The following is a 12077-nucleotide window of genomic DNA, read 5'->3' as shown; positions in this document are numbered from 1 at the left end:
CTGGGGAAGAAACGCAAGGGGGGCAGCAGTGAACCCTCTCCCCCCTCCAAACCGCACCGCCTGCCCTCCTCCCCTCACTCCAATTTCTACCCCTGGAAGGACAGTAAGGGGGGAACACTGCCTGGTGGGGTGGAGAAGAAAATGGGCACACAGAAGGTGGGTTGAGGCAGTTGTTATAAGTAATATGTTGCAATTTACGATTATATAAGGAATATGTTATTTTCATATGGTACAAATTAAATTGTTATGTTATCCTAGTTTTTGTGACTATAAAGCAGCCATTTGACTGTCCTGCTTTCTCCACAGCCAAAACTGCACCATTAAGAGTGCCTGCCTTACAAGCTACTGAGGGAGTCAGCCCTGCCTGTGCTGTCAGACATCATGCCTCAGACTGTGGCTACAGGACTCAAGAGATGTGTGTGAGTGTGACTTGATATTCAAGCCAATGTTTGTGTGTGTGCAGGTGTATGTCTTTTGACTCCTATATGAGTGTACAGGTAGGTGTGTGTGTGTGTGTGTGTGTGTGTGTGTGAGAGAGAATGAGCGAGAGTGCTTACGACCAATAAAGTATGAGTTATGTGTTCAGTTCCTGAGTCGGATGTGAGTGTGTGTGAGTTTGCTGCTGTTGGTGAGTGTGTGCAGGACAAAGGGGACATGTGAATTTCTGTGTATGAATTTAGAAATACCTCAAGACCTTCTGGTTATGCTGCTAAATAAATACGTTGGTTTATAAAAATGGATTAAAAATATCCTTTACACTTGCTTGAAGTTGTGGCCATTCCTTTATTATGAGGCTGGTATAGGTAGAGCGAGCAGGGTTACCAAAATATTATTTATTGCACCCTTGACAGATACTTCTGTGTCCCAAATACCGTTTTATTTTATACAAGCATGGCAGTCTGAGAAATGATCTCACTGTATTGTCTAATTACTGTTGTATGATGCCGGTATATTTAGTGGTGACAGACTGGTAGGGTAGGCTACACACCTCTGCGTCAAGGTAGGTCAAGGAGCGCTCGGTAACATTTTATCGCTCAATGGACCGCATTCCTTCACGTCATGTCAATGCAATTGGGGCCACACCCTTTTATTTTTAATATATATTTTTATATGGTATAGACACATTTGACTCATTCTCGTTCATAACAACCGTTACGTATTTATAACGAGTGCGTGCAATTAGGACAATGCGCGCTCTTCCTGGTAGGATACCGGCTCGTGCTGCTGAAGTACCGGATGTCTCCCTGATCTGAGGTCGCGATGTTTCTTTCTCTAAGCCTCTAAAAGGTCGTCACTAGTTGCCACAGTCATTAGCCCAGCCCATTTCTACATTTTATCTTCTTAAAATGTGATGTTGAACCTAAACTTAACCTTAACCACCATGCTAACCTTAATATAAAGTTAAGTCCAAAAAGCTAATTTTTGTTTTCATGAATGATTTAATACGATATAGCCATTTTGACTTTGTGGCTGTGCAAACCTGTAAAATGTCTTATCCACCAATTGGTCCTACCCAGGAAGTGGATTGAAGAACCCACCTGATCGATTTGAACCAGTAGTAATTACAGTGTAATTTTAGGTGCGCAGGACTAAAAGTGGCTGCTAGATTTAAGCGGTTTGTTGTCTGCGGGATGTCCCGGAATTAAACCGGCCGGTGTGGAATTTGATTTAGTCTATGGAGTTGCGGAACAGGAAAACGCTACCCTTTCATAATCTCTTAAACGAGAGGGGATTTACTGTCGAGTGTCGACTAGAGACTGCATGTCTATCGTTTCACGACATCCCTTTCTTGTGATGTTTTGGTCAACAGTTTGTCCCACATTGTCCCCAAGTCCCCAGCGCGGTCACAGGTAAACTGGCGCCAACGGTTCAAGAAGAATAACTGACCATATTCATCTCCGAACTATTCACCATGTTTCTGCAACTGTACAGAGACCGTCGGTTTGCCATTGTACAGTCAGCCTGAATGCTATCAGATAGCCGAGGGGAGATGCGGGCTGATGTGGAGTACAGCACGGTCGGCGAGGGGCTGGGGATGAGCGAGTTCTGGCTCCATGTGTGGATGCGGAGGGTCGCGGTGATCGCTGCCCATGTTATTGCCTTTGGTCTCACTGTGCTGATTTCACTACTGTCTCGCCCTGGAACAAGTGAGTACCCTAAATGTCTGTCACTACTAACTGTACTGTTGTCATACAACAGTAATTTGTTGCCCTATTGACATGACATCCTAACCTTTCTTCAGCACAAAACCTGCAGGCCTGGGGAACTGGTGGGTTTTGTTCCACACCAGCACGAAAGCACCTCAAGTATTGATCAAGTATCAGTTGATCAATTATCAGAGTGTTGCTCTGGTGCTGGGCTGGAGAAAAAAACAGCAAAGCATTGATCCCAAGGACTAGGGTTGATGACTACAGTAGTAACCTACATTTAAACAATGCATCTGTGTTTCAGGTCTCTTTTCCTGGCATCCTGTTTGTATGTCTAGCGCAGTAAGTGATCCTAATGGCATAAACATGACACACACACAAACACTGGCTGAAGTGTACCACTATACCAAAATACCAAAATACCAGCTACTTCTAGTTTTAGGTAAGGTAATGTCACTGTTGCAGATTAAGCTCTGACCATCTTATTTCTGCTGTGACATGTACACTGTCATGTCATGCCTCCGACTGGGAGAGGCTGCAAAGGAATTATACATCCACCTCTATTTCTCTCCTTCTTTCTCTTTCCTCTCTATATATAACATTTTCCTTAAAGTACATTTTAGAGTACTAATAGTAACATTAGTACAAATCTTTAAAAAAAAAATACTTAAGGACAAATATATAAAATGTTCCTATACGTTTAGTTCACATAATATCATTTAAAAGTATGCATTAAGGTGTCTGTAATAGAAGAAGCGTGTCAAAAATAAATTTAAACATGAATAAATGCATTTCTATAGCTTCCTAAATGTCCCCACTACAACAAAAATACATAAATACATGTAATTTGGTCATTAAAACATTTTTATTGAAATACTGTAGAATTCCATTCATTTCTATGGAGGACTGCTCCAACTGGGGAGTGCCAACATAGCTGACCGGTGGGCTTCAAAGACTCAATGGCCAATGCATAGCATCAGCAATCTAGGGTTTATATCATACATTTATTATTGGTATATATCATTAATTTATAAGTCCGGACTTGAAACAGTTATAAAGCGGTCACCCCACCACTGTTTAGTGGGACACTGCTGAGTATAGGTTGCAGATGAGATTTACTGGGCAGAACTGACACTGCATTCTAAGAAATCTCATAAACACTATTTCCCTACCACAAGAGATTCCTTCCTACACAATATCTCTCTCCCCCTCTCACACTGACAACACACACATACGTAACAACACTGTCCATTGTCTCTCTGTGCGTTATGCTCAGATAGTGTTCATAAATCCAGTCATCCTTTGTCCCTTAGGGACTTATTCATAGCATGAACTCCTGACCCGACAGAGATACACAACAAATGTCTCCCTTACATACATGCATACACAAACCGCTTGAGGTAACATCAGAGTGAAGAAATTCAAAGTTTAAGGGTGATTTAATCTCCCGTTCTGCCCATTTCCTCCCTCATCCTCTCCTCCAATTCTTAACCCTCTGATTATCCTCTGATTGTCTTCCCCCTCTCCTCTCTCCTCCCTCTCTGCATTCTGCATAGTGCATCTTTAAATACTGTGGTCAGTTTATAATACCTTGTGAATTAAAGTATAGTGGCTGGTGGGGCTCTAGTTGGGGAGAGTGGGTCCACCGAAAGACCGAAGTAATATGAGTGAAGAGGCACCACACATACTTCAGGGAAATGTCTGATGCCCTCCCAGTCACCTGTCCCAATCCCTCAAATAGAGCACATCTCCACTCTCACCAATAACCACCATTGGATCTTAGCTATAATGGCAAACAAGGAATAATGATGACTTGATTTCCTCTCCTAATTTGGCATTATTGTCATGCTCATCAAATCACTCATGCCTTGGTCGCCAAAATAATGGCCCGCACTGCATTTTTATACATGACCCAAAGCATGATGTGATTTTAATTGCTTAATTAACTCAGAAACCACACCTGTCTGAAAGCACCTGCTTTCAATATACTTTGTGTCCCTCATTACTCAAGTGTTTCCGCTTTTTTATTTTGGCAGTTACCTGTACATACTTGGTATCTTAAAAGATAGACACAGACAATGGTGTAGTGGAGGGTATAAGCCGGTATATGCCGTTTACCCACGTCTTTTTCAGTGGGCATTGCGTATACTCCTTAATCCCCACATTGCGTATAAAAGTAGTGTGTGAAGGTATAAGCCTATCAATGAATAAGGCTGATGCATCAGATCAGAATGTTTAGCTTAAAAAAAAATGAAACCTGTGAATGACAGACTCATGTATGTTTCAGTAGTAGGCCTACTATTAGCCTACTGGCACAGCACAGAGTGTGAAAGACTAATATGAGATTTATAATTTTAAGTCATTCAGAGTGTATGTCACTGTTTCTCATATCATTTGTATATAATATAGTATATGCCATTTAGCAGACACTTTTATCCAAAGCGACTTAGTCGTGTGCATTCATTTTATGTATGGTTTGCCCCGGGAATCAAACCCACAACCCTGGCTGTGCAAGTGCCATGCTCTACCAATTTTTCACACAGGGTGCCTTTCCTTCACCAGGCAGGCTGTTAAGGGAAATGTTTGGTAAAATTACAGTATACTACCACTCCAGGCACCGCCACCACTGGACACAGATATACATACTAGGTATCTTGAAAGATTATCACCTGGCACTCAGTCTTACACAAGTACAAACATATACAAACGACTAACTAGAGACAACGTTTGATGTGCTCACACACACCTATAAACACCTGGGTGTGGCCGTTGTATCCTGATAACCTTGTATGGGACCTGCCCTGAGAGGCTTATGAAAGCGGACCACTACTGGGACAGAGCGGATGTAACTGTCGTCTCCTTTGCTTCATCTGTTTCTCTAGATGCTACTTTGCAAATTTTATCCAGCAAACAATATCTCTGAGACACTACTGTATCTGGATGGTTTAAGGGAATACAGTACCTACTTTACTGTGTATCAACCTGAATGTGTGGTTGTGAGCAGAGCAGCTATGTGGATGTGTATTTTACCAACCCATTTTTATCAGGGGTCGGCAACTAGATTGAGCCGCGGAATGTTTTTTGTCAGCAAATTGTCAGGGGGCCGGAACATAATTATGTAAATTTGCAAACAACACTGCAAATTGGCCACAACTAAGTCCAAAAATAGATTTTATTTTTAAATAACAATAATTTCATACCTTGATTACATTGAGACACAATCACATATCTTTTTATTTCATTTGTGAGAATACATGGGAAAATATTTCCTAAATTAAACTCATTTTTAGCTGAATTCTTGGTGATATTAGTATAGTTGTACCTAAAACTAAAATCACTCACAGGACGGTTTTGGCTCGCGTGTTGCCGACCCCTACTTTATATGTTCTATTCATGATTTGTCTGTGTGTGTTGTCAGTCACCCTATGTTACTGAACATTAGCCTCTATGACACGTTTCAAAAGTGGCATGTCTGTTTTTATTTGAACCCTTTTATGTTTAACCCATGCTGGTTGTCTTGTCTTAGTCAATGGGAGAACTGTGTGTCTTGTGGCAGTTTCATTGACACTTGAAGGTATTTGTTTTTTCTGAGTGAGGATGTGTCTTGGTCTATTTTTAAACTTTGTTTGAAAGCCCTGGCGCACAAAGGCCTATTGGATGTGCCAGCACAACGCCTAAACTTCTCCCAGTCTTGTTCAGTAGATAGAAACATGTAACAAATGGTCATAATACAATGATCAATTTACCTTTATCTACTTAAAGAAATAGTGACCAAATACCAGAATGTTGTTGGTCCATTTGGACCATTTCTATACTTTATCAAGTGTAAATAAGTAAAACTACACACGAAAAGGGAAAAATATATTATGAGACCATAATCAAATATTTTTTTTAAGGAGGTGCCTGTTTTTTATTCCTCAGGTCTTCCCTGCGACCTGAGGAATAAAAAAACAGCACCTCGTTAAAAAAACATTTGCGTAAAGGAGATGGTTGTTAATGTTGTATTCAGCGCCCACCGAGACCCCTGTGTGTAGATTCCCTGCTATTCTATATAATGTAAGTCCCGCAAACTCAACTCTGGACCTCGAAGCTAGTTCCACTGAGTATTTTAAAATGGTTCCCCTCTAATTAGGGATGGATTTAGACATGAGAAATGAGGTGGGTGCAATTAATTATCAGGTAGAACAGAAAACTAACAGGCTCCAGACCTCGTAGGGTAAGAGTTGAATACCCCTGATGTAGGTCAAAGTTAGCAAGTTACTTGGTGTATGGCTAATAAAATGGCATTTGGTACCCATGTTGTGAAACCCAAATCTCTTCTCTGCTTGACTTGCCTGCAAAACCAATGCAACTTCCTCTTTTAAATTCTGCTTATGACCTCATTTTAACTAACACAAGGCTTGTTGCGTTTACTGATTACGAGTGACTGAATGTAGTTTCTAAGGTGGTCTTTCAGTGTGATTATATGGTATGAGTCTGTCATGTTTGAGTTGAGGGGACCAGGCCAATCAAACCAATGTATGTATACTTGCAGAATATATTTATTTTCCAAATGCAAGAAGTTCACAGTACGATTTCTTCAATGTTTGAAATGAGCACCTCAAATGTAGGTAGGCTATTCTACTCAGGGCTATGACCTTCAAACCCAAACGGTGTGCTTATTAGCATAGGAAGAAGTGGCCACTAACCACTGATCCAGCAGTAGATATTTTCTCATCCCCCTGTTAGCATTAATATCAGGTTGAGGAAATCTGATCATATATAGATCTGTGTTTGACGGCAACATCGACCTCAAGTGTGTTCATTGAATAAGCTGAGTATATATTAATGGTCAGTAATCTTTTTTTTTTTTCTTTAAGGAGGCACATACCTCATACCTCCTCAGTCAAGCGTGTATATACACCAGACTGACTAACGCTGCGCTATGATTCCGTCTAGTGAACCATTAATGTAAGCTCGCGGCCATAGACAGAACTCTAAGGTTGCTGTGAACGTGCTGATGTGTGGTGTCTCAATAAAAACCTTGAATCCCATTATTTGTTTGAGGAATAATTCTACTGTAGGTAAATATTATTTAAAGATTCTGGAAAGTAGTATTTAAAAAAAATAAAAAACTCATACGGTGCTGGATTTCACAGATTTATCAACCAAACCTTCACACGCCAGTTCAAAAGGAAATAAATACAGAAAGATTCATATACAGCTCTACACAGGGCAATAACAGAGTGACTGATTATTAATAAAAAGACACCAATCCTGAGGGTTCAAAGGTTACGCTTTGTCACTTAGTGTATAAGTGTACACACCATCTCAATATTTACAGCTCTTACAGGATACAAAACCAGTGGCATTACCAGTGTCAAGTTTGTTTCATTCATTCCAAGCTGCCACTATTGAGAAGTACAGTTCCTCCTTCTCCAGGAAGTAGAGACTAGGGGCCAGAGGTCACCTCCACATATAAAGGTGACGGTTCCGTTCAGTAGGTCCTCCACATTAACCGCCATCACCTCYGTGCTTGAGAGACCATCCTCTCCGTCTCCCAGGGCAACAAACACCTGCTGGGATTGGTCCACAGAGATCATTTGTTCTGCTCCACCAGCAGTGTCCTCCTCTGTCTCAATCACATAATAGGAGGAATGACATGTCATTCACATTTCACTACCTTCTCATAGTTACTAACATAGGAGAAAACATATAGGAGCGCCTAGAGCCAAAGCTACACCCCGTCATCCCAACCCCTATTCAATAGTGTAGAGCTGACAGGATTGGATAGGTGTTGTTTCCTCTGTAGCGCAGTTGGTAGAGCATGGCACATGTACCGCAAGGATAGTGTGTTCGATTCCCGGAACCACCCATATGTAAAAAATGTATACACAYTTGACTAAGTGCTTTGGATATTATAAGCAATAGAGTACCACAGTATGAGTCATAAAACCTAGCTGTCAAACAGGGAAATATTTTGATAGGCTTACCCTGGCGTGACGTTTTGATAACCGTGTAAATCGCTCTAGGACAAGGTGTCTTATCAATATATTGACATGTATTTACCCCCCAAAAATGAAACGATGATTAGCTGCTAATGTGGCTATCATAAAGAACTACAAATGCCATTATGATCTGGACGAGACTGCAGAATCGAGACAAAGCTAAGAATCTCTGGATTAACTATCTAACGTTAGTTAAATGTAGTAACGAATAAATTGTCTACATTTCCTTAAATGGACAATTCTGTGAACTGTCTTGTGAAAATTTTAAATTGACACAATACCTGTTAGCAAAGGTGTCAGCTAGAGATGACCTGTAGGACCTTGCGGGGATTTATAGTTTTGTATGATGTCTATTTTGATGCCAATTGCATTTGAATCGGAGTAAAAGGAGCCGAAACAATTGAAAAAGGTCACCTTGTCCTAGAGAGATTTACATGGTTATCAAAACGTCACACCAGGGTAAGCCTACACGAAAGAAACAGGCCTTATTTGAAGCCTTTCTAAAATCGTCTATGGGAAAAATGAATGGTGGAAAAATGATTGGAACCATTTCCCTGTTTGACAACTAGATTTTATGGGTATTATGATACCTCCACTGTGGGGCTCTACACGGTGAAAAATTACACTTAGTCTATCAGAGGGATAGATGGAGCCATTACCCCTATTCAACCCTTTCGGAAGTGCATAGGGATTAGAGTTTAAGGATTGATTTAGGATGCACTTTACCTTCTGGGAGGTGGAGGCCTGCTCCTGCTCCTCTAGCGCCCCTATGTAGCAGGAGAGCAAGTGCTCCTGGAGCTGCAGCTGGCAGGGGCARACCAGCAGGCAGAGAGCAGCCGAACACTGCCCCCTCCTGGCTGAAATGCTCGGTGCTGGCGTGCTCCTGCATCTCAGCCTCGCTGGGGGAACAAGCTGGGGCAGTACAGGCACTTCACCACTGACGAGTCTGGGAGGATACAGGGGAGAAGAGCTCAATACATACACACAGAGCAGACACGGCCACAGACAGATAGATCTGTATGTTAGGAGTATAGCAGTAAGACATCACAGCTCTTACCTGATGGCAGATCTGGATTCCCCACCAGCAGCACGTCAGAATCAAACATGCCTTTAGGAGACACAAGGGATTGGAAGGAATACATAATACAAATACATAATTTGAGATGAAAACCCCAAATGGCATTTTCCTTAACAGGGATGGACAACACTAATCCAACAACAACAATAAGAAGATATTACGTCAGTTGTGTACCCAAGCAAATAAAAGGGGAGGTGGTTGTAATGTAATAGCATGGACAGGGTAGGTTAGGTCTGGAAGCCTTTCCTGGGTCTCTCCCCAGCTGTGGGTGTCCTCACCTGGGTTCCTCTGGTGCTTGGCCAGGCTCCTGGCACTAGGGAAGAACTTACAACATACACTGCACTGCATCAGAGACTTGAGCTGTCGGTGGGTCTGTCCTGCAAACACCTCTGGGTGGTTGGTACGGTTATGATACCACAGCCCTGACATTTGCTGTGTGCGGAAAGATATGATAAGTAATATAATATACAGTGGGGCAAAAAAGTATTTAGTCAGCCACCAATTGTGCAAGTTCTCCCACTTAAAAAGATGAGAGGCCTGTAATTTTCATCATAGGTACACTTCAACTATGACAGACAAAATGAGAAAAAAAATCCAGAAAATCACATTGTAGGATAGGATTTTTTTATGAATTTATTTGCAATTATGGTGGAAAATAAGTATTTGGTCACCTACAAACAAGCAAATTTCTGGCTCTCACAGACCTGTAACTTCTTCTTTAAGAGGCTCCTCTGTCTCCACTCGTTACCTGTATTAATGGCACCTGTTTGAACTTGTTATCAGTATAAAAGACACCTGTCCACAACCTCAAACAGTCCACATCAAACTCCACTATGGCCAAGACCAAAGAGCTGTCAAAGGACACCAGAAACAAAATTGTAGACCTGCACCAGGCTGGTAAGACTGAATCTGCAATAGGTAAGCAGCTTGGTTTGAATAAATCAACTGTGGAAGCAATTATTAGGAAATGGAAGACATACAAGACCACTGATAATCTCCCTCGATTCTGGCGGCTCCACGCAAGATCTCATCCCGTGGGTCAAAATGTTCACAAGAACGGTGAGCAAAATCCCAGAACCACACGGGGGACCTAGTGAATGACCTGCAGAGAGCTGGGACCAAAGTAAAAAGCCTACCATCAGTAACACAACTACGCCGCCAAGGGACTCAAATCCTGCAGTGCCAGACGTGTCCCCTGCTTAAGCCAGTACAATGTCCAGGCCCCGTCTGAAGTTGCTAGAGAGCAATTTGGATGATCCAGAAGAAGATTGGGAGAATGTCATATGGTCAGACTCAACTCGTTCGTGTTTGGAGGACAAAGAAATGCTGAGTTGCATCCAAAGAACACTACCTACTGTTAAAGCATGGGGGTGGAAACATCATGCTTTGGGCTGTTTTTTCTGCAAAGGACGAGGACGACTGATCCGTGTAAAGGACAGAATGAATGGGGCCATGTATCGTGAGATTTGAGTGAAAACCTCCTTCCATCAGCAAGGGCATTGAAGATGAAACGTGGCTGGGTCTTTCAGCATGACAATCGATCCAACACAACCGCCGGGCAACGAAGGAGTGGCTCGTAAGAAGCATTTCAAGGTCCTGGAGTGGCCTAGCCAGTCTCCAGATCTCAACCCCATAGAAAATCTTTGGATGGAGTTGAAAGTCCGTGTTGCCCAGCAACAGCCCCAAAACATCACTGCTCTAGAGGAGATCTGCATGGAGAATGGCCAAAATACCAGCAACAGTGTGTGAAAACCTTGTGAAGACTTACAGAAAACGTTTGACCTCGTCATTGCCAACAAAGGGTATATAACAAAGTATTGAGATAAACTTTGTTATTGACCAATATACTTATTTTCCACCATAATTTGCAAATAAATTCATAAAAAATCCTACAATGTTGATTTTCTGGTTTTTCCCCTCATTTTGTCTGTCATAGTTGAGTGTACCTATGATGAAAATTACAGGCCTCTCTCATCTTTTTAAGTGGAGAACTTGCCACAATTGGTGGCTGACTAAATACTTTTTTGCCCCACTGTATTTCACTTAGCAGACACTTTTATCCAAAGAAACTTTGTCACGCGTACATACATTTTACATATGGGTTGTTCCCGGGAATCGAACCCACTACTCTGGCGTTGCAAGCACAAGGCTTTACCAACTCATCCTTTAATAGTAAAGCATGAGAATAAATGTGTGTGTGCTATAGCCATATGTGTGTTGAGAGAGAACGAGGTTAAATGCAAAGATGCAAAGAAAAAATGTAATTGTTACAGTCACAATACAGAAACTCCTTTCAAGCCAAGGATGTCAGTGTTACAGGGAATCTCTCTCTCTCAGGTAGGACTTCTGGCAAAGCTTGCAGCTGTATGGTGTTCCCCCAGCGTGCACAGCTATGTGTTTTCTCCAGCAGGACGGGGTTGGTGAACATCTTGTTGCACTCAGGACACTGGTGGAACTCCTTGGGGTGGCACTCCTGGATGTGCTTCCAGTGGTCCTCCAACGAGGGAAAGATCAGATGACATTTCGACAGTCATGAGCTCTGAGATGTCTGGAGACAGGGCGGGGGGAGAAAAAGAGAGAGAGGAGTGAAAACAAAGACATATTTATAGAAATGTAAAAAAAAAAAAATCTAACTTTGAAATATATCTTCAGGCGACGAGTTGGCCCCAAAATTGGCCCCGCACTCCTCACACGCAAATGGCTTCTCCTCAAAGTGCTCTGTGCGCTTGTGGTACAAGTGGGTCTCGACCCCGCCCTGTGCAATTGGGTCCTGGACTTTTCTGACGGGCCGCCCCCAGGTGGTGAGGGTAGGAAACAAACATCTCCACTCCGCTGATCCTCAACAGTGGGGCCCCACAAGAGTGC

General features: G+C 42.2%; 2 long non-coding RNA genes and 1 pseudogene across 2 annotated transcripts; 2 read left to right on the top strand and 1 right to left on the bottom strand.

Moving 5' to 3' along the window:
* LOC111970719 (ataxin-7-like protein 1) overlaps positions 1-762 on the top strand; it is a 10712-nt pseudogene extending 9950 nt beyond the window's left edge.
* Positions 763-1305: 543 nt separating this feature from the next.
* Positions 1306-7180, top strand: LOC139028402 (uncharacterized). Its single transcript, XR_011480628.1, has 2 exons — positions 1306-2147; positions 2452-7180. It is a non-coding gene; the product is annotated as an uncharacterized lncRNA (long non-coding RNA).
* LOC111970375 (uncharacterized) lies at positions 7162-9757 on the bottom strand. The gene is made up of 3 exons (XR_002878109.2): positions 9192-9757; positions 8861-9080; positions 7162-7762 (listed from the first exon to the last, which is right to left on the bottom strand). It is a non-coding gene; the product is annotated as an uncharacterized lncRNA (long non-coding RNA).
* Between the last annotated feature and the right edge of the window lie 2320 nt (positions 9758-12077).

The sequence above is a fragment of the Salvelinus sp. IW2-2015 genome, linkage group LG11, assembly GCF_002910315.2.
Source record: "Salvelinus sp. IW2-2015 linkage group LG11, ASM291031v2, whole genome shotgun sequence".
NCBI lineage: Eukaryota > Metazoa > Chordata > Actinopteri > Salmoniformes > Salmonidae > Salvelinus > Salvelinus sp. IW2-2015.
Note: the sequence above shows the minus strand (reverse complement) of the source record. Positions and strands in the feature narration are given on the sequence as shown.